General features: G+C 43.0%; 1 protein-coding gene across 2 annotated transcripts in view; it reads left to right on the top strand.

The window, feature by feature from the left end:
* LOC143152738 (zwei Ig domain protein zig-8) overlaps window positions 1–19,966 on the top strand; it is a 560,480-nt gene that overhangs the window by 79,788 nt on the left and 460,726 nt on the right. The gene's annotated exons all lie outside the window — the stretch shown is intronic.

Consider the following 19,966-nt stretch of genomic DNA (forward strand, 5'->3'; position numbering starts at 1 on the left):
GCGAGTACATCCCACGGTAGATATGTACGGTATCTGGTCTGTTTTCCGCGTGTAACTTATCTTCATTTCACGACGGAAAAGGAAATGTCTGTTTTCTCATCCTCACTTGTCACCTGTGCCGTTGAATTATGTATGCCGCATGCACGCGTACGTACCGACGACCCGGGATATATTATTCGAGTATCGCGGCTCGTGATACAACGTTTACCGTGTTATTCAGCGCGTTTCGCTTCCTATTTTCACCGTACGTTCCAGCGTAGATCATGGCCAATCATCAGTTATTTGTCGAGGAATTGTACGTAAAATTTACTCGCCTCCGCTAATGGAAATACGTGGTCGCGACTCAGATTCCAACCGGGGCGTTACTCCGAGGATTTGTCGGTTTTTTGGGCAATTGTAGAAACGTTTACTTGCGTTATTTCATCATCGTTCGAGCTTTCGTTACTTCGTTTCTCGAGATTCGAAAGACGTTGTCGGTTTCTCTCGTTTGTGCACAGAGACGTTAACTCGAGATCGTGCTGGTAAATGACTCCAATCTTAACGAAACTGTTTCAAATGATATATACGTGCGAAGAAACTTCTGTTCAACCTATCGAGCGATATTAATCGTAGTTGTTCTACCGGTCGGAAATCGAAGAAAAATAATTATCGCGGAAATCTCGATTCGAGTTTCTTCTAGATTATTTCAGTTTCTAGAATCCGAGACTCCTCTCTCCGTTCCGTCGAGAGGTCACATTTCTTTTCCGATAATTTTAGTTCACACTCCAGTGTCGGTGAACGTAATACGACGAGAAGGTGCCTCGAATGCGCCATTCGTTTCCATAATCACATTTTTGTACGAATTTCGTTTTACTTGGGAAATATTGGTTCGGGGACAATGATGGATAGCCATTGGCTTTTCGGGCATCATAAAGGGGTTGAAAACGGCGGTGCAATTTATAGACGTATCGTTGGTTCGTCGCGAATAAAACCTGAATGGGACGCGAACGACGGATCAGCTCTGTCAGTGATCTGTATATAGAAAACTTTTGTGGACTTTCCTCTCTAGTATTTAGAGATTTAGTTAATCTCGTAAAAGGAGCGGGTGAATACACCAGGGGACCGATTCAACGACATATTCATTAACGCCGGAAATCGAAGTAAAATAATTATCAACACCGATAGGTATTAATTTCCAAGCATCGTGTTGTGGTGTCGAACGGGTATAGAAAGAAATAGTCGTTGGTATCGGTGACGTCTATTTGTCGACGATTCTTCTCGTATCGATACGATTCAAAGGGCAGGTGTCACCGAGACCTCGTCAAGGTACGACAAAGCGAAAGGTGGAAGAGAATCGTGGCTAAGAAAAGAAATTATGGATTGGTCTCGAGTGTCGTTGTTTCGTTCGAGAATTTATTGTCTATTTTTTAATTCTATACGCAAATTCAAAAGGAGCACCTCGATCGCGCGACTCTTGTAAACACGGGTCGTAAACACTGTACCAGTTGCGCCGAACCAATTTACGCTTCGGAAATATTTGAAGAAATTTTACTTTCCAATAATTATCCGCTACTTATCGCGTTCTTTTTCATTGGAGCCGGTTCGTCTTACCTTAAATTTAATTTTCGTCGACTTGTAAACGATAAATCTCAACGAAGATCGAGCTATCGAAATAACCACTGCTCCTTGGTGTCGTCTCTAAATTCGAACCGAGACGTTTTTTAAATTTGCTCACGTATAATTCTGAGTCAGCGTAAACACCACACCACCTCGATCGGAACATTGCGCCGGAGTCGACAATCGAAACGATAGACACAATGCGGCAGTTACAATCGTTTGTTTTATTTGCGGTGAGTTGTCAATTGAATTCGACGCGATGAATAAATATCGACGCGACGGTCGCGCGATAAATCCCAAATCGTTCGTGAACGAATACGGGTATCGAAATAATATCTTTATCGCATTGTATTAAACAAAATATACACGCACGCGGGCTGTTCAGTCTAACCTGCGTAACTGTATCGACGGTATCGAAACGAGTCTCAATACCATCCTGAACTAACAAATACAAAATACCTTAATGGTGTAGGTTTAGTTTAGCAACCTTTCTGCTCGTTTAGTTTTAGGAAAACGTGCCTCGTGCGTGCGTGTACACAACAGTGGATACGGGATGCGTGGTAGAGAGTGCCTTGGGAAAACAGTGTTTCCAAAACATACATTTGTGGTCAGTTCGAAGAGAACCGTGGAAGAAAACATTTGGGAAAATGAATAGCACGGTACGACCGTGTGTAAAAACAAGAGACTTTACATGTATAGTTGTGTCCTTATTTTTGTTTTGTACCTAGGTTTCCGTTAACAAATAATATCCTATTCTGTTATATATAATTTTACAATATTTGGTACTACCGATTCTGGCATTTCTTATTTTATTCGAACATCAGAGAGATGCAGAAATCGCGAAGAATTCTAGATACGATGAAAGTTTGGAATAAAATAATCGGTAACGAGGCTTAATTTTTGTTTCTTATCTTTACTCAAGATAAATACTACTAGGCGTCCCGATGAGTGCGAACAGAAAATATATAATACAATTTTTTCAAGACTTTGCCCTCTGTCTATAGACGACTTCGAACAATCGATATCAAAAGTAAACTGATAAAAGAACCTCCATAAAAAGCGAAACGTCCCGTTTCTGGCGTGTTCTCGACTACCAAATAAAATTAATAGAAACAGAATTGAACGTAATATACGGCGAAAGCTGTCGAGAAGAGACAACCAATTACACGTGTGCCCGACAGGTATTTAAAATGTTCTTTCTTTCCAAATAAAGTCTCGTATGAAAAAACGTTATTTTATATTTTCGATTCATTTTTTTCGCGCAAAAACAAAAACTGTATCGTTCGCTGCATCGCCAGTTACCAAACGTCCTGTGTATAAATCATGTTTATTAACGAGTCAAAAGAAAAAAAAAAAGAAGTAAGGAACAACGATATCGCGACTGTCGACGAGTGAATATAATTCCGCTCTCGTCTCTCGGGCAGTCGTCGACGTCAATGGGTTGGTATTAATTTCGAGGAACGATGTTTGAATTTTTGGAGCGCAACAATCCTCGCGCCGATAACGAGAAATTTTGCAACGACTTTGCGCCGCGGATTCGGACTGAAATTTTCCGTGGGCTGGCGCACGTTTTCGAAGCGGATATTAAGAAGTGGCAGGATATTGGTATCCGTATTGTACTTTCGATCCGCCACGGTACGGTGCGTTCAATATTGCAAGAGTTACCGGTGTTGCAACAGCAGAGGACAGATCCAAGGTTGCTTAAGCCTTGAAAATTTATACGGGGAAATAAATGTTGGTCGATACCACCGTCGATAGAAACGGAGGAGGTGGACGCGAAAGCACATCGTTTCCGATTGAACGCCGCCGGTGTGGCCATCAATTAAAATATGCACAATGCACAATGCGCGCGCGCGCGCGCGCGTGCAAGTGCACTCTTTCTCGCCGGTGCAGTGTCCCGCTTCGTCGACCCCTTCCTCGTCGTGGTCGTCGTCGTCGTTTGCATTTTTTAAGCCCCGTCGTCCCGCGATTCGGTGCGTTTCTATCATCCATATGCATAAGTTTTTTCATAAATATGTGTTGGGATGTTCGATCGCGCGCAACAACGAAGGAATATTAATTTCTACACTTTTCGGTTGTATTTAAATGAAATGTTTGAACAACCGACGTACGTCGGGCGACGCGTAGCTTCTAATTAAAATGTGTTATCGGAGCGCATCAATTATTTCCGAAACGCGAACCGATCCGAGAGAATTTTGCCGGGTAAAATATTCAATTAGATTTCAATGGAAAAAAAAATGGTAAAAGGAAGTCGTACAGCTTTTATCGGTGAAACACGGACGTTTCCATTATCCCGTGTACGATTTTTCGTAACAATTGTTATTCCTCGTGTCACGGAATTGGAAACTTTGCTCGTGTGAATTTCACCATGCAGCGAAGACGTTCGTTTAACGTATTGTAAGAGATTTCACCTGTCCCTTAAACGCGAAAGATTAGAACGAGCCGAACGAGCGAAGCGAAAATATAAAAGTTGGTAAAAAAAAAAGAGCAAACAATAGGACTGACGGATAATTAATCGCGCTTTATCTGTTTCTTGTTTAATTTATATCTTGAACACTGACGTGCTTAATTAAAAGTATCTACCTTCGTTGAGATCGCGATGGAAACATTGCCGAGTCCGATAATTCGAAGTTCTTTTTCGAATCAAGAGCAAAAGCATCGAAATCAATTTTTTCAAACAATTTTCAAAATGCGGAATGTTATCGAGTCTTTCGAAAACAAGAACAAAGATCTCGATACGTTACAAAGATGACACGGAGTAAACCTAACGCTTCTTGTAAACTAATAAATTAAATCTCGGAATTTGGATTTCATTTTTTTTCAAACAATTCCAGCTATTCGAATACATTTTTTTCCAATTTCGAAAATTCCTCGTGGACGAAACTCACCGTATCGTGATCATGGGACGTAGAGTATGGTCGTTCGATCGTTCGCAAAATTGAATTGCCACTACCGCCGGAATTCGCGCGTTAAACAATAATCGAATCCACTTGTCGAACGACGAACAATACTGCAGTGCACTCGTAACCTTCCGTTAATTAACGCATCCGTACATCTTGCGTGGTTTCCGAAAATATGATCGCCAGTGATTTCACGGAAACTAGAGACGGAAGAAGACGATCGTGGTTAATGGTTTGGAACCGTGACCGCCATTAATCAGCGACCGATACAAAGCAGTCGGTGCCGCGGTTCATTAATTAATTCTAAATCGCGGCGTAAGAAATCACTGCTGAAGCTTCGGGGTGTCTATCGGATTTATGACACGCCGCGAGAGCGTTTATTTTCAGAAATAGGTGGCTCGTCAACTCTTGCACAATGTGGCAATCTTCCCTTTGATGTACAATCGAGCCTCGAATAATCGAACACCGTTTATCCCAATGTTTGATTATCCAAACTCGGATTAACCAAACGCTCGATTATCCGTGTAATGTCATCCAGGCATTGTGTGTATTGTAACCGCACGACGCGCGTTACGTCGGCCACGGCGCGACGATATCGGATATACAAATTAGTGGACAAGAAATAAAGCGTCGTGTCTGTTCGAAATCTCGAGAACGACCCTAAACAGCTGGCAGTCTTCATTCTTTTGCACACTCGGTGGAACGTTAACGAAACGTAACGAATTATTGATACTTTTAGCGGTATTTTTTATTTGATATCGGTTTATATTCGGAAAAATGCACGGAGCAATTTCGCAAAGTACGAGACGAAGAAAAAGATAATTGTAATAATATTCTTACGCACGAATCGAATATTCGTTGTTCTAGAAATAATTTCGAAATAGTATACGATCTGAACAGTAAACAATTGCGGTAACTAGGTAAGAAGGACTGTAAAATTTAGGAAATTTTCATTTGGAATTGTACGTTTCGTTTCATTAATAGAGAATATTGCGAGAGTTAATCACGTGGCAGGCGAAACGAAATATTAAAAGTATATTCGTAATTAATTTTAAGTACAGCTACTCGGTTTAATTTACCTGCATCGCGCGGTATAAATTACGTAGCACACTTTTAACAGGGTGGGATCCAAATTTATATAAACATTTACTTCGATTTTCGAGTTGTGCAGCTATTTATGCACCAGTTTCACCAGAATTTGGAGTAATTGCTCGTATTATTATACATATGCAGCTCCAGCGTAGTTCGAGTTCTTCAAAGTTGTTATCTCGTTGCGTAAATTTATGCATCACATTAGGCGTTGAGTTTTCAATACATTCGAGAATAGAACCGTTGGTGATATTCCCTGGTAACGTGGTCCCGTGAATATTCGTCGATGCACCGCGTGTAAATGTTTACAAAAGGTCGCATATAAATTCGAAGCACAAACGTTAACAATCACAGTAACTGCAATCGGACTGTATATACATTTGTAACCTGTTTCCTCGGGCACTATTGATAAGGTACTGCCAATAGGGCTCAGAGAAACACATCGTTTCCATTTGGGCCAGGTTGGAAAATATTTTTTCAGACCAGAACAAACGTGTTGACTGCTGTTAATTAAACCCGGGCAATTATTTTACACGTCGTAAACCATCCAAAATATAAAATGGTCGTAACAATGATATTTTTCAAAATATGAAAGAATTATTCAAATAGACACGTACATTACGTTTCATTGAAAAATGGGAGTTTGTGCCTTTCCTTTTGAAAGTCCTCAGCGATACACTATACTTACCGAAACAAAGTTTGTCATTATCTCATGATCCTAGAGCAAACAATTTCAAACAGTTCGTCACCGCTGGTGACTTTCCCTGAAAACGTGGTTCCTCGAACATCGATCGCGCAATTTTTTCCAAAAAAATTCACCTAAAAATTGTTGTACGAATATTAACAATCACGATCTTTACAATCGAACTGTATATACATTTTTAACCTATTTCCTCAGGAACCATTGACAAGGTACTGCCAGTAGGGTTCAGAGAAACACATAGTTTCCATTTTTGGTAGATGGGAAAATATTTCTTCAAACCAGAGCAAACGTGTTGACTGCTGTTAATTAAACCCGAGCAATTATGTTACACGACGTTGTTTCTTTCAAACTATAAAAAGAATTGTTCAAGTGGACACGTATGTTACATTTGAATAAAAAATTAGGAGTGTGTGCCTTCTTTTCCTTCTAAGAGTCCTCAGCGATACTCCATACATACCGAAACAAACTTTGTCATTATCTTATGATCCTAAAGCAAACAATTTCCCTGAAAACGTGGTTCCTCGACCATTGATCGCGCAATTTTTTCTAAAAAAAAATTCACTTAGAAATTACAATACTCTATACATACCGAAACAAACTGTATCATTGTCTTATGATCCTAGAGCAAACAATTTCCCTGAAAACGTGGTTCCTCGAACATCGATCGCGCAATTCTTTCCGAAAAAAATTCACCTAGAAATTGCGATACTCTATACATACCGAAACAAACTGTATCATTATCTTAAGATCCGAAAGCATACAATTTCCCTGAAAACGTGGTTCCTCGACCATCGATCGCGCAATTTTTTCCAAAAAAAAAATTGACCTAGAAACTTGTTGTACAAATATTAACAAACTCGGTCGCTGCAATCGGGCGTGAAGCTTCGTCGTCGTCGTCGTAGTCGTCGTCGTGGTCGTGGTCGTAGTCGTTGTCGTGCAGGCTGCGAGTGCGAGTTCAGAACGCATATATCTCGGTGAAATACGTGTCCCTGGCTCCCCGGGCCAAGTTGCCGTTCAACACGCGCTATTTATTAGCTCGGAGCCACGTTGACGAGCGACCGTGTTGACTACTGTTAATTAAACCCGGGCAATTATTTTACACGACGTCGTAAACCATCCGTGTCCGTGTCGTCCTGTGGAAATAGAGTACACCTTGTCATTGTTCGATATCGATCCCACGGAGCATATTGTCGCGGGCGTAGCCATCGACGGATCGATCCTCGCGCGAATTCATCGAGCTGTCGCTCCTCGATGGGCGAGTTGCTCGCGAGGCGGGCACCGCTCCGGGGAGAAGTTTCTTTAATCCATCGAAGAGCCGAACGAACCGGTGCCGCGCGAGTGGACGCGTTCCATTAAGTCGGACGTCGCTCTTTCGAAGATTAAACGTGCCTGGCGATGATTAAACGAGTTACGGGGACCGATGCTGGCAATCCTGTGCACGTTCGCGACGTTTTTCTCCTCTATTCGGTTATTTAATTTCTAGATCGCCTCGCGTATCCGTTGATAAATGACTCCTCGAAATCAGTAAACGATCGCCCATCCCGTCACGACTTGCCCGCTCGAGAATGTCCCATGGTTTATTTACCGAACGATTCTTAAAGTCGCGGTGTCGTTCCGAGAGAACACACGGAAGTCGTGAAAGTTTATTCACGGGTTAACTTTAATTTTGGTACGTCACGACTGTAGTATCCGTCGCAAATAATGGAATATTAAATCGCAATATTCAATTAAAGTATTTACCGTACAATGCGTTTCACTTTCCGGGTGTTTTTCAGCGTAATAAGATACACGAAATGAAGCGTGTACTCGAAGTACGATTGCAACAGTTGGAGAAACTGTTGGTAATCGAATTATAAATTGTGGAATGGGGAAATAAAATACGAAACCCGAGTCGTATAAAACGGACCGTGAGGATACGTTTTTGATAAACTTAATTCGTGGAGCTCGCAAGGTTCGCAAGGTTCAAACGGTTCGTAGGGGTTCAAAAATTGCGAGTTCGACTGGTTCCGAAGTTCTGGAACTTCTATTACCGGAGTTCAATTGCTTCAAAGTTCAGAGTTTCGGAAGTCCGAGCAGTTGAAATGCTTCTGATGTCATAAATCCCAAAGTTCGCGATACGGAAGTTCAGTTGCTGTAATTCCGAATGTTCGATCACTGGAGTTCGGGAACTTTTCGATTCCTGATACCGGTCATGCGCCGTATCTGGTTTCCAATTCCTTGGGGAACGAAACAACGAAAGAATTGAAATTTATTCGCTGCAGTTGCGAGCGGCTCGATGATATTCTCGACTCGAGTCTGCGACTATAGGAATTACGTTTAAGAACTGATCGAAAGATAATCGCGAACGAGCCGATTAGGAACAAATTCCAGGTACCAATGTCGTCGATATTTTTGTTATCGAGAAGAGTGTCGCCTGACTCTTGGATAGATCGAACCGAGAAAGTGGCACGATCGAGACGTTCCTCGAACGATTGTTATCGTTGTATAAAATATGTAAATCGTGATGGAGTAATATTGATTATAGAAAGTGGGCTGTGCGACCCAAGATTAAACCAGGATTGAACGCTTTGCTTTAATCTTGAGCCGCACAGCCCGCTTTGCGTGTTCCCTGACGGTGAAATTGGTTTCCTCCGAAATTGGCACATCTTTTTTTATCGTATCGATTCGATTCAACGGAACTGGATTCGACGAACAAAAAAAAGCGTTAATGATTTAATACGAATCACGAGTCGCTTTTTAAAAATGCGAACGTAATTAAAATACCTTACGTACCTTTTCCTGTACAAATTTCGTAAAATTAACAGTTTTGAAAAGAGTATCGTAGAATCGTTATCTATATAAACGGAGAGTGTATCGATTTCGATTTCCGTTGGTACGAACTTGAACGGAAAATGACGAATGAAATGTGATTCGACGAAACTGAGATTTACGATGGTGAATCGAAATGATCGTAAAATGAACTTCAGTGGCGAAGAATTAGTTGGCCGGTTGACGAGAACTATAAAAGTAAGTAACAAATTGAATCCGCGAAGCGGAATAATTTATTGCTCTTTGTTTCCGTGAAAATGGATTTCGTTTTCCGTATCGTTTCGTAGCAGCTAAAATGTCGGCTAAAATCAACATAAAATATCGCGGAGAAATTAGGACGCTCGGTCATCGGTCCTGGATGCGCCAACATGTAACTGTATTCCCGTGAAATGTAACTCGTTCCGCAATTGACCTAATTTCGTTCGATCTCTTCTTTATTTGCACAGACATTCCTGCTCTCTCTTGTCCTTCCCTTTTGTCCTTCGAGACGTGAAAATTTACAGTTTCGACGAAACCGTTTGCTCACCTTCGTTGTTTCTTACATGCTTCGTGGAATTTCATTAGAAATTCATCGAAACACGAATCTACGCCCGAACGTTTATTTTTTTTCTACTTTACGATTCTTCGTATTCGAAACCAAGTCGCATGAAATTATCGGGCAGAAAAATACTCGGGAATATTGAAACCGATATCGACTAAAATCCACCTCGATGCACACGATCGCGAATTCATCGAATTTACATTAAATTTATAAATTAGCAGTAGCTTAGTAAATTCAATCGCAGTGTCCGTGGATTCGAACCAACAGCGGGCACTTTGTTGCGTTAATAAATTATTAAGTTGCCCGGTGGGAGTTGCACCGATCACAGGCTCGATACACGCTTAAATAGCTTTCTTTGATACGGCACGCAAGTGTTGCATTGAAAATTATGCTTCCCCAAATTGAAATATACGCGTGAGAATAATAAAAGACAGAGATCGCGTATCGTAAATATTCTTTAGAAATCTCTTCTGGTGATCAATTGTCCAGTTGTTTCGCAAACAAGCGACAATATCCTCCCGTTACAAAACAACAATTTACGCTAACGATCTTCTGTTTCTTTAGATTTATATTATTGGATACATAAATTACTCAATTCCTTTTCAATTGCATTTCATACAATGTATACACTTTGTATTATTTTTTACTCGTTTTATAATTAACTATAAGGATCGTATTATAATTTGCTCGCATTTGAAGAGTAACTTTTGACAAACTTCTCCATAATTTCACTATCATTCTACCAAAGAAAGAAACAAAATAAATTGAACTTATCGTTCGTCTAAATCCTTTAAATCCAACGACAATTATATCACAATACTCGTCGAGTACGCTCGAGAGAATCTTTCTCAACAAATACAAAATGTATTCTCCGTAAGACGTTTACGTGTTCGAAGAAAAAAATACAACAAAAGATAGATTCACGGTAAGGCACGGAACAATGCTCAAAAACTTTTGAGCGTCAGTGCATAGAACCGCGACGATAATTCATCCACCAACCGCGAAAAAGCGATCTCGTTCGTTTTTCGATATCGTCGTTTGGCGTTCTCCGCGTTCGCCAATTTTTATTTCTTTTATTTTCTTCTTTCCTTCTACCCGTCGTCCAACGGTTTAAATTCTCGTAGCGTTGTTACGCGTTGGTCGTTCATCGGCATAAACATACACGGCGTCCATTTCGTTTCGATGGCATCGATGCAGCTGCATAATGAGACGGGTTCGGAATCGGGACGGTTATGCAGTTCGGTGTTCGCGCGAGAAATTAACGAACACCGAGGATAACCGAGGTTGAACGGAGAGAGTCGGACGCGAAGCGAGAGAACGAGAAAGACAGAGAGAGAAAAATAAAAGGTAGACCGAGTCCGGTGGCAATCAATGGGAACAGCTCGGCGCAGCCCGAAGCGAATTACCGTTCGAAAGAAAAGTTTCGCTCGGACTCGTAACGAATACCGCATTTTCGCTCTGTTTAGTTTAGTCCGGGCGAGCTGGCGCGTTACTCGGCCAAACGTTGCCCCCCTTTACCCGTCCGGATCACCCCTCTGCCCGCGTGCCGTGGAATCGGTCTCGAATTTTTCTGGCCACCCCCCAACCCCCTGGGTGGCGGGGCTCGTCATTTGCACCGGACACGGAGACACTCGGCCACGGTTGAAACATGCCCCGACCAGCGGACATCTTTTTGCCGGGCGAATTCGCGGTGAAAATAAAATCTACCCGGCCCGTTCCGTCCCCTGCCCGGTAATTGGCTTGTTTTAGCGCGGCCTTTTTGCGGCAATTATTGCTGTTCAGAGTCCCGCGGATTGCCCGCTCGTGGCCCCGTGAATCGACCGGTTCTAGGGACAAGTTCGTCCTCTGCAATTAGTCGACGGAGATAAAAAAATAGAGAGAAAGGAAAAAAAAAATAATAGGCGCGCCGAAATTCCGTGTATCCGCGCGTCAAAGTTTCGCGCGAGTTGGCGTCAACAGAAATTGGTTTCGGGGAACGGGCGACCCTCGATGACTCGTGTTTGCCATTGTTGGTCGCGCGAACGTTTGTTCTCGATGGAACGTACGCGAGCTTCCAAACGTCGCGATTCGAGCTTCCAATTTCACGAGAGATGTTGAGAAAATTTCCTGTCAATGAAATTAATTAGGAAGAACGATTCGAGAGAGAGTGGTTTATTACCTCTTAGAGTAAGCGGCTCTGGCACGTTGGCTGCATCCTGGAAAATTCCCAAGTCGTCTTCGGACCTTACCTGGGCGTGACACACCTGGTTGCAACGCACGTAGACAGGAATCTTCCTCTTTTCTCGTGGTCAAGCAAGCCCCTGTTTGCTCCACAATTGCCAATTCCGTGCTATTTTTCCTTTTCTACGAACTTCCACGCCGATAGTCACGATCAGGAAGAAGTCGACGCGCAAGAAGACAAAATAGCAGATAGAGAGATTCACCTTCGAGCTATAATACATGTGTCTGTTCGATCGATTCGATCTCTTCTTGCAAGTACATTGTGTACTGGTTCAACTTAACTTACTAATTTTAACCGAGCGTGTAAAACGTGCTGCGATACCGTTTCAATGAATCACATTTTATCTTCGATGCAACGATTTTAATCGCGTTTGAAGCATCGATGGATGCACGAGTATTCAATTGCTCGAGATTGTCGCACGATGCTTGAATTACGAGGAGATGGAAGAAAGAGAGAGTTGTGTTTTGTTCCAGGTCTGTCGTAGCACGGGGCGATTCCACTGTCGATTTCAAGGGCAAGTGGTTTCTCGGATAAATGTTCCCCTGGAGTAGCGCGTGCACGGTTCTCGATATATCTTTTATGGAATTGCAACGTATAATCGCTATTTATCGTTTGTCAATTGGAACGAGATTTGTTCGATCGTGTACACTTCTGTACTTGCCCGGAGATACGCAACTTTGCGCGCTTTTAATTACCACCGATCGTTAATTGAACTTTCTCCTAGTCTACGATAAGTGTGCGATTCTATTCGAGAAAATGTTAAATACGTTCAATCGTGCGAGATAATTCCAGATAGGAAAAGTTAAATCGATCGTACAGAGTTCGTCTCGAAACCCATCGATTTGTATTTATAATTCGTTTATCGCCGAAATACCGACGATCGCGAGCAGTAAACGCGAGCAATTTCGTTCTTGAATTCTTTCGCGCGAGATTGAGTCCCCGTAAACGTCGATAATCGGCCATGAAACGAAATTACAAACGTTCATCGGTGTACGGGAATGGGAATGAGAACGTTTGAAAATTTTGCGAGCGATCGTCTTCGATCTCGATCCCTTTAATAATTTCAATCGCGATAGAACGATCGTAAAGAAACCTTACGGTGAAATCGATGTAAAAAAAAAAAAAAGAAAGCAAACCACTCGAGCTTTCTCGCAACGTTTCTTTCCACTCGAGTTTCTCGAGTAGAAAAATCGAGCACCGAGTCCACCGAGCGGAAATGGAACCGCCCTTTGTCAAAATTTCCTTCCGTGTGGCGATCGAGCGTGTACCAGCCCTTCGCGGAACACGTTCCGTGATTCGGATCGAAATTTTTCTTCGACGAGCAACCCGGTAAGAAGTTGTTTGTCTTTCGTTCGTTATTAGGCCATCGATAAACGTTCCTGGCAAACAAAGGATCGCGCGATAAGAAAGGAAAGATTTATTCCGCAAGTTCGACGTACTCTCGCCCGAAGAGTCAACACGATCTTGAACCGTCCCTTCGCGGTCCCCCTCGCCCCGTATTCCTGTGTATCCTTCGACGCGGAAGAATTCCAAGGGTGTTCGTCGAACTCTCGAAAGAAAATGTTTACCCGTCGAAAGAAAGCCGCCATCGGCGAAGCGTCATCGTCCGCGAGAGACGGCGAGCGTATTGAAAAAATTCCGCGCGAGATCCACCGACGAACTCGAAGGTCGGTTTCACGGTGAATGGTAAACACGGGCGCGGTTATTCAACGAGTGTCGGGGTGCGGGGGGAGGGAGGGGTTGTTACGCGAACGTTGACGCGGAAAAAAGAACGAACCGATGTTTCAACTCGAGACTAATGGAGCGAATAATTATGTTTGAGTTGTCCCCCACGAGTCACCCTCCGCGTGTCGCGTCCCTGGAACCGACCAGACCAGCGAAATAAAGACCGATAGACCTCGAAATTCAAAGGGGAAGGGGTTCGGCCCGATCGAGTTATAGCTCAAAGGGGGTGGATATCGAGCGAGACGAATCCTCGTGAATTTTTCCGGCTCGCGGTTCAGCCAATAGTAAAGCAATATAGGGGAAGATGCCGACTCGTATTTATACCGGATTCCGGAGCAGACCTTATTGCTGTTATCGGTGAATATTTCGAAATTAAATACGCCACCAGGCCCGCCATTTCGATCGTACGCGCGTAACGCAATCGTGTCCGCCGCTACTGTTTCGCGTTTACGCTCGAATTCCGGCAAGAGTATACAGGGGATGACCGCCGTTCGATTTGTTAATTGCGAATTTATCGATCCACGTGGTAACGTTTCGTCGTTGATCGATCGATGGAGGGAATCGATGGAAATTAATCGAAATCTCACGAGCGTACCGGTTCGTTCTTCAATCGCATTTCAGATATTTGTCGTCGGTTTAATTATTGGAATTGTACAGAGGGTTCCGGTGAGTTCCGACCGAAACGTGTACGTAGGTATTCTGCGAGTAGAAATTGGAAGAAAATGTTTGCGCATAGGGGAGATCCGTAAACGTTGCGTTCGCTCCTGCGAAATTAGTGCTGATTATTTAGCGATTGAAAATTCTTCGTTGAACGCGCGATACGATATCGACGAATCGGGGAGATTCTCGAAATTTTATATCCGAATTTCTATTATTGTTTGATTTTTGTGATACAAGGAAAGAAAAGTAGAGGATCGAAGCGATTGGGACCGGATCGGTGAAACATCGAGCGAAGCGATGGAATATTTATTTTGCGTTGCGAGTGAGTCACATTTGGTCGCAAAATGGCACTCTCGGTACCAGAGATTCCTTAGTTCTTTATTGTACAATAGTTAGGGAAGACGATCTCTCACGATACCATTTTTTCACCAAGGAAATTTCTTACATACCTGTGTCGGGTGTAACGCTTCGAAGAAAAATTTTGAGGTATTTTCCAATCCACTTTCGGTCCGTAGCATGGCGTACCTCTCGTTCGGTTCCGTTTCGTGCTTCGATGGCTCGTTTCGCGTTCGATGCATGAAATATTTGTGCCGGCTGTTATTCGATAGCAAACAGAACACGCATGGGTATCCCGTGAATCCTATTTCCAGATTTTTCCGTCGAGTTGGCCCGCATCTTACCGCCCCTCGCGTAAAATTACAATTTCCCACGGAGGCCACTCCCGCCGCACCGAACTGTCTCGGAGCTTTTCGAAAAGAGTTCAGACTTCGTTCCAGAAATGAAATATTTCTCGTTCGTAAAATACAAGCGTCTAACCATAGAACGGAACATTTTCCAACCGAGAGTCGCATCGATGTTACTCTCCGATCTTGGAAGTGCGAGGAGTGCTAATTTTATCGAATAATTTATACCAACGTCGATTTCACATTCCGGAACGTTTCGACGAAGAAAGTTCGTTTTAAATTTCGGTAAATTTGTACGAAGAACGGTGTCATTGAATCCGAGCAAATTCGAACGAGTGTCAATTTTAACTTTCGGATAATTTACGAGTTCGTAGCTGTGATAAAACGTGGCGGTAATTATGGAAACGAACCGAGTAAAAATTCAGAAAATCGAATTCGTCGTTCGTTCCCTGTTTCGTTGATTCGTTTTTTAATAACCAAGCAAGAAAATACTCGGAGATGTTAACGGAGACCGCTCGCATCGTCATTGACTCGAATACCGGATCTTGTTTGGCGCGCGACGAATCATTTCGCGATCGGTCGGTGGTTTATTAAGACGAGAGGTTTTCGTGATTGCGTGCCGGATAATGTTGGTCTGGTTTATAGGCAGGAAATGGGGAAACGGGGTTCGCGATGAGATATTGGTGCATTCTATCGCGGAAATCTCCAGTGGTATCGCCGGTGCGGTTGCATTCCTATGGGCGCGAGTCTACGGGAAAACCAATGACTCGCAACGCGGACGTGGAATCGCGATTTCGTCGTCTCGCCTCCGTAATTCCACGCAAAAGAGTTTCCAATCGTGAAAAGTTATCCGTGACGATTAAAAAGTAAACGGAGAGTTGGAACGATACGCGAACTTCGTTGGGAGAAGAATCGAGCGTTTCTTCGAAAAAGGTCAACGAACCGAAGTCTTTCGAAACGTTGTTCCTCGATAAAATAATTCTAACGGAACGAATCGTGGATCGTTATCGTACCAACGGACACGTTTGATTCTCCGATCAACGTTGGGATTAAACGTCGCTCGGAACAAGGACGAATCACCATCGAAAAAAAAAGAAAAGAAAAAAAAAGGTACATCACCGATTATATCGCAATATTCGATCCATCGATTGGCCGGATTCGAAGGAAGCCACTCGACCTCGTTTAATCCCCTTATCAGCTAGCTGTGTCTCCGCTTCTAATCTCCTTGTGTATTTCAAGGAAATACCCGTTTGCTCCTCTTCCCGTTTTATTCCCGTTCTTCGCGGTATTCGACTCGTTCCACCGCAAATTCTCGAGCAACCGATGCGCGTGCCAGCGATTATTCGTATCGAATGAAAACTCGGCTGGTGTTGGCATCAATGAGTCGAAAATACCTCGGGTCATCCAGCTTCAGATTACGGAAATCTTGAGGCTTCCAGTTCAGTGGTAAAAAGCCGTATCGTTAAACAGTCGTACGGGTTCCTTTTTAAATTAGAGTTCGTTCTTGGCGATGACATTCCGCCGTACGACGTTTTCGCGAATACTTTCTCCACGAAGATCGTTCGAAAAGTTTCCCTCGAGCTGACTATCTTTCGTCCATTTTCTTGTTTACTCGTCTTGAGAATATTGCATCCACGACTATCTTTCGTCCATTTTCTTGTTTACTCTTGAGAATGTTGCGTACACAACGGTATGTTCGATCTTTGATTCGGTATTACGGTGTCATTTTTACAGCACCATTTATCAGATTCGTCGTTTTATTTTTCGAAAGACGGTACCACTGTTTGATAAACGTGTGTAAAGTTTCGCGTAGATCTATGGACTAATTCGTATATTTGCGTAATATTTTTTTCACAGTGGAAAAAACTATAGAAATTATTGAACAACTTGGTATATTTTATATTCTCCGAGTTAGTCGCGTATCGGAGGAAGAAACGAGCACCGATTTTGATTAGCGATCGAAGACAAGTATCGTTCTACCTGCCCAATTGACGCGGGCCCTATTCTACTTGCTCGTTCAAGAGTCAGGCAAATTCTACTTGTCCGCCCTGGCTCGCGACCTACATTACTCGTGCCGACAATGCTGACCCTATTCTACTGACTCATCAAAAACGTTCTTACTTTACTTGACACGTAGATGCTAACCTATTCTACTTGTTGTGCGCTACATTCTTATTCCACTTGTCAGACGAGATACCGACAGCGATGTTATTTTTCCTTACGGGAAAAACTTTTACCTAAATCGTCTATTTACCAACAGTTTATCCGCTTTTAAAAGTCGTTGCAGATTTAATCGTACGAGCTGTATTTTATTCTATTATAATAACAAAAATGACAGCATTTCGTCTCGGATCTGTTAGCGAACACTTCGGTAAACGTTATTCGCAAATTGAGGAACTGGTTTCTGTTGTAACTTCTTAATCACGAAGTATAAAAACAAACGTTTCGGATAAATACTACTGGAAACGGCAAGAGCCGCTCAAAATTGCAAAACTTTTTATACCCGTCCATTGAAAAAATTGAAGGGGTGAGCTCCCCCAATCCCCACGGGAACAACGCTGTGTACGTCGTGTAAAGATCCCTCTACATCTTAATGGGATCATTTTGCTAGCCCCGATATTTCCCGGAGAAAATAATCTGTAACACTCGAGAGGGACGCCCTGTATATAAAACTTTGTTGTATCTTTAACTAGGGCAGCAACGAAGTAGCGAAACTTTCGAGGGTAGTTTCATCCCTCGAGTAGGAATTTTCGCAGAGAAAAAATGCGTGTCCCTTACTTTCGATTGCTTCGCGGACCTACACAGTTTCATAAATGTCGACGTCGGACGATTCTTGTCTCTTATGCTATGAACGATCGTCGCGAAAGTATTTTTCATCGGCTCGGTTGACAATTACGCAATTACGCGCAGAAACGCGTAGTGTCTTTGAGCTGTTAAACATTGATCGAGATATATTTCTTGAATAACGTAACACTTCGAACACCGTGGACCATGGAAATCTTCTATTGTTGAAAAGTTATGTAGGGATAATTGATGCAAGGTTGGGACGCAGTTTGAAAACGTGAACCTATATTTATTAAATTGTTTACTAAGTGTACTAGAATATAGGAAAGTATACAACGAACGTTATGGTTTCGTTATGGTGTTCAAGTGCTGTGTTATTTCGCACGCTCTGTTACTGTTCGTTGGAACGAATGCAACGATGATGTTCGGGTGTGTCAGTGCTGAAGTATCGTCTGTCACACGATCTATTCTCCTTTATATTTGTCAATTCCAAGCCGAGAATTACGTAGACCACACCATACTATTCTCAAGCATACCAAGTTGCATCACTGTACATTTCTTTCCATACTTCGACTTTACACTCTTCTATTTACAACCCATACTATCGGATACGCGAGATCCCTGCATATCATAATAAACTTTACATCCTAATCTGAATTTAAAATCCGTTCAAATCTGTTCCAACACCCATACTCGAACTACTACTACTTCTACCATTCGTCTTCAAAACTCAAAACACACGCATACACACACTTTACATACGTACCACCTTTCGCTCAAATTTCGATAAGAAATTCACACAGTTTCCGCACAAGTCCCAAACACTTTGCGCATCGATTAATCGGGCACACTTACCCACGATTTCTTCGCGACGTTTCCGATCGTTTCGCATTTTCTCGTTACCGTTAAATAAATATCGTTCGCTCGCTCGCGAAATTCCATTCGTCGAATAAGCGGCTTCGCGAACTACGAGCGAACGGGGAGGTCGCGACAGCTGTCGGGCAACACTTGTCGTTATTTCGAACAGCGGTTCTCAAACGTTGGTTCGCGGGGATAGTTATCAACAACGTGGCCAGTTTTACGGGGAGTTTCGAATCGACGGTTCGAATTATCGAGCAGTTGGATAGCGGGTCCAATTATGTTAGGCCAGCGTCGAGTCTGGCGAGTTGGTACGTACGAGGAGCTACGTACGGACGTCACGACCCGTGCAAACCGTAATTAGGCGAACTTCGAAGCTTTCGAACTTAAATTCCCCTGCTGGCGCGCTCGAGTCGGGACACGGTCACTAAGTTACGGTTAAAGAACTTGGCGACCCAGTGTATTTGAGTTAGTTCGCTCTCGTAACGGACGGATCCTCTTGCTTGTGAATTAACAGAATCCGGGACGGTGTCCTCTTGTTTCTTCGAACGGTATTTTTACGGCACGCTCGTTATCCGACCCTTTCGTTTCCATGGATCATTCGTTAGTCCGCGTGTCCGGTTCAAAATCCAACTCGATGGAACGATATTTCGAGTCGAGCGCTCGAGGGTATCGATCGTTGCTTTCGAAACACTCCGAACGAGTGTCTGGCAGCTCGAAGAAGCTCGATGATTGTGTTTTTAATAACGACGAGGAAAAGTAAAATCGGAAGACTTCTATCGGGTCGATCTGTAAGTTTCGTCGCGATTCAAATTCTCGTGGAATAAAATTCTCCATTGATTGTGTGTTATACGTTCGATAAATTGCGTTCCGTATCGGTAATAAAGCGATTCGTTTCTCAAGAACTGGTCGAGTCAACGAAAACGAATATCGTTTCGCTCTACGAATCCGATCGTAATGTATATTCGAATCGTAAAGAAAAAAAGAGGACGCCTCGAAATATTTCGCGATATTTCGCGGATTTCGGCGCGCGCTATAAATCGACAAACGTGGAACACTCGCGGTTTGGTTTGCTGGAATTTTCCAATTTCGTGTCTCGACGATCGACCTCCCGACGATATCTTACGCGCGACGATCTCAACGTTAACACCGAAGCGAATCCACGAAGGTTGTTTCAAAGGTGGTTCGAAACGAAACCGTAGATTCAAAGTGGAGGCCGCGGAGCATCGGTGTCGAGTTCCCCTAAGGGTCGAATAAAGTAGGCGATGGCGTTTATTAAGATCGTAAATTTCAGGTTGCAGGGTGCATCGTTTCGCGTAAAATTGCGGTATCGCGAAATTCCTCGAGCGGCTGAAGCCGCGAGTTTCGGGAACGGTTCGAGCTCGATTAGTTTTACAC

Source organism: Ptiloglossa arizonensis, chromosome 11 (assembly GCF_051014685.1).
Source record: "Ptiloglossa arizonensis isolate GNS036 chromosome 11, iyPtiAriz1_principal, whole genome shotgun sequence".
Classification (NCBI taxonomy): Eukaryota; Metazoa; Arthropoda; class Insecta; order Hymenoptera; family Colletidae; genus Ptiloglossa; species Ptiloglossa arizonensis.